Below are 3,013 nucleotides of genomic sequence, written 5' to 3' on the forward strand. Positions count from 1 at the left end.
AAATACGCTGAAGTAGACATTCTAGAAGGTAGGTTGATTTTGTTCTTCTCAAAAAGATTCTTCAACTCATCAATATCCTTCTTGTAACAATGTTGTTCATCATAACCTGACTTCTTGCAATATGCACAAAAAGGGTTGTCCTTATATGATTTACTCTTAGGTGAGGATGTAGAATCACCTTGTTGTAGAGAGGATGATTGTACTCCATCTTGTTGTGGTTTAGACTTAGGTTACTTTTGATTCTTGCCTTTTCCTTGATTTCTTTGATTCCCTTTATTAGCCACCAAAGCTTGTGACTTTGAAGATTTGAGAATCCCTATATTAGTCAACTTAGATTTCTCAAGTATCAACATCTCCGTGAATGCATAAAATGAGGGAGAAGTTTAAGAGGAACCTTGAGCTAACCTATGGGCATGAAATCTAGATACAAAGGTGTGAGATTTTTCCAAGATCAAGGGCACAATGAAAAGTATAAAAATAGAGACAAAAGAATGACAAGAACAAACTGTATTCTCATCAATATGAAAATGATCAACTGGATTCTTTAATACAATGAATATAGGCCTTCTTATATAGGCAAGGCCACATGGATGTATGAGCACACAATCATGACATGTGGCTCAATGAGAAACAAGGGTAGGTAAGAAATACTAGGGGTAGGTAGGAGAAATAATATAATATTCCACAAGAGGTGGATGACCCACCGAATGTGGAGTGTAATAGCAAAATATGACCACAAAAGGTGGAATTTCTCCTACAAGCTCTATCCCTATGTGCACACTTCCCTAAGTGTCTCAAATCCAAACTAAGAAGAGATGCATTATCCTAAGTTAACTTGAGTAAAGTGTAATAATATCCATAATGAATATTTATTTACACCAACAAAAGGCAACATACTCTGATAGAAGTTCGATCTTTCATGTCTTGGGAATTCTTTTCATCCTAATGATGAATAACAGAGTGTGATTCAAAACGTTGATGAAAAAAATACACACAATCGAATCTAGAAAAATACATTAGAATACAATATGGATTGTGGAAATCTCATAGCTTTAATTTGTCCAACAAGTTATTAACCAATTGAACATCCCTTTTGTCAATTCCACAATCCTTTAGCTTTTCTCTTAGATCAATTGCTTTTTTGACATAATCTTGGATTGTATCAAAATCCTTGGGATCCAAAGTTGTGAGTTCACTATCAAGCTTGTATCCCTTAATCTCATCAACTTGACTGTACAATTTCTCATAAATATCCCAAGCCTCTTTAATTGTAGTACACTTATCAATGTGAAAAATGAGGTCATCTGATACATACTTTCTAAGAGTTCCAAGTGTCATAGCATTCTTAGTGAGACATTCAATTTGAGCACTAGGATCAACTGTAGGATCAAGTGGCGATGTTATAGTTCCATTTACATAATGAATGAGTCCTTTTTTCATTAGTTTACTCCATGAATTTATCTTCCATGATGCATAATTATGAGGAGTTAAAAGTGGAAATTTAAGATAACCCATAGCACCAAAATAAAAAAATACAAGATAGAGAGAGGCACAATCACACAAGACACCCCCCAAATGGTGATTTGGCACTTTATACTTAGTGCGTATACAATGGGCCACTTGCAAAACAAGGCAAGGTGGACTTCTAATTTCAATTTTGCAACTACCTCAAATAGGCTAAAAGAGAGACCCACAAAAACTGCAAGTGATCTAAACTAAGATCCAAGCAAAATACAAGTACCAAATAGACCAAAAATAACCAAATATCGAAAGTAAAATTTCTACTCAAAATCATTGCAAAATACTAGTAGATTATGAAATTAGACAAAAAATTATGCACTTTAAAAAAAAATGACACCTGAAAAGGAGGTCGTATGACCCCAAACGAAGCCTCTGAAGTTGCAAAATCTGAGATTAGATAGGTAAAGTGATGAAAATGTGCAAATTATAAAAAATTCATCAATCAAAATCAGAAAATTCCTCCACCACTACAAAGAGCATAAAATTATAGCCCATTTCAAACAAAATTTCACCAAAAAAGGAGCAAAAATGAGCAAGATATGGCCATTTGAAGTTGGACTGCAAATTCAAAAATGCAAATGAGAGGGGGTCCAAATTTTTTCAAAATACTGCTGATGTAGGCCAATGTCAGCAAATAATGAGCTTAAAATTGACGGTCGTATGCCCATCAAAATGGTCATTGCTCCCTTCTTCTTGGTCGTATGGACAATGATGACATGTGAGATAGCTAGCATTGACTGAGCTCTATGTGAACAAATATGATATTTACATGTGTCACTCAAAATGGCGTCAACTTGGTACTAATTCGATAGAGCCAGTGAATATGTAGAAGCCTGGAAGGACAACAAGAGGACTGAAGGTGGCAGAGTAGAAGAGCTGTCGGGGTCGGAAAACGACAACAGAGCACTGCCGAGGTGACGGCGGTCGGGGCACATGAAACCAGAGCACAGGGAGATTGGAGTCAATGTTGCTCTGAGAAAGGACATTGGGGGGCCGAAGTATGGGCGATTATCAGAGATCATGCTGTGGTAGGGGAGTATGTGCAGTCGACTTAGATTGCTCAAGTATCAACATCTCTGTGAATGCATAAAATGAGGGAGAAGATTAAAAGGAACCTTGAGCTAACCTATGGGTGTGAAAGCTAGATACAAAGGCTACATACTCTGATGGAAGCTTGTCCAACAACTTATAAACCAATTGAGCATCCTTTTTGTCAATTCCACAATCCTTTAGCTTTTCTCTTAGCTCATTTGCTTTTGTGACATAATCTTGGATTGTATCAAAATCCTTGGGATCCATAGTTGTGAGTTCACTATCAAGCTTGTAGCCCTTAATCTCATCAACTTGACCATACAATTTCTCATAAATATTCCAAGCCTCTTTAATTGTAGTACACTTATCAATGTGAAAAATGAGGTCATTTGATACATACTTTCTAAGAGTTCCAAGTGCCATAGCATTCTTACTGAGCCATTCAATTTGAGCATTAGGA

This window comes from Cryptomeria japonica, chromosome 4 (assembly GCF_030272615.1).
Source record: "Cryptomeria japonica chromosome 4, Sugi_1.0, whole genome shotgun sequence".
Taxonomy (NCBI): domain Eukaryota; kingdom Viridiplantae; phylum Streptophyta; class Pinopsida; order Cupressales; family Cupressaceae; genus Cryptomeria; species Cryptomeria japonica.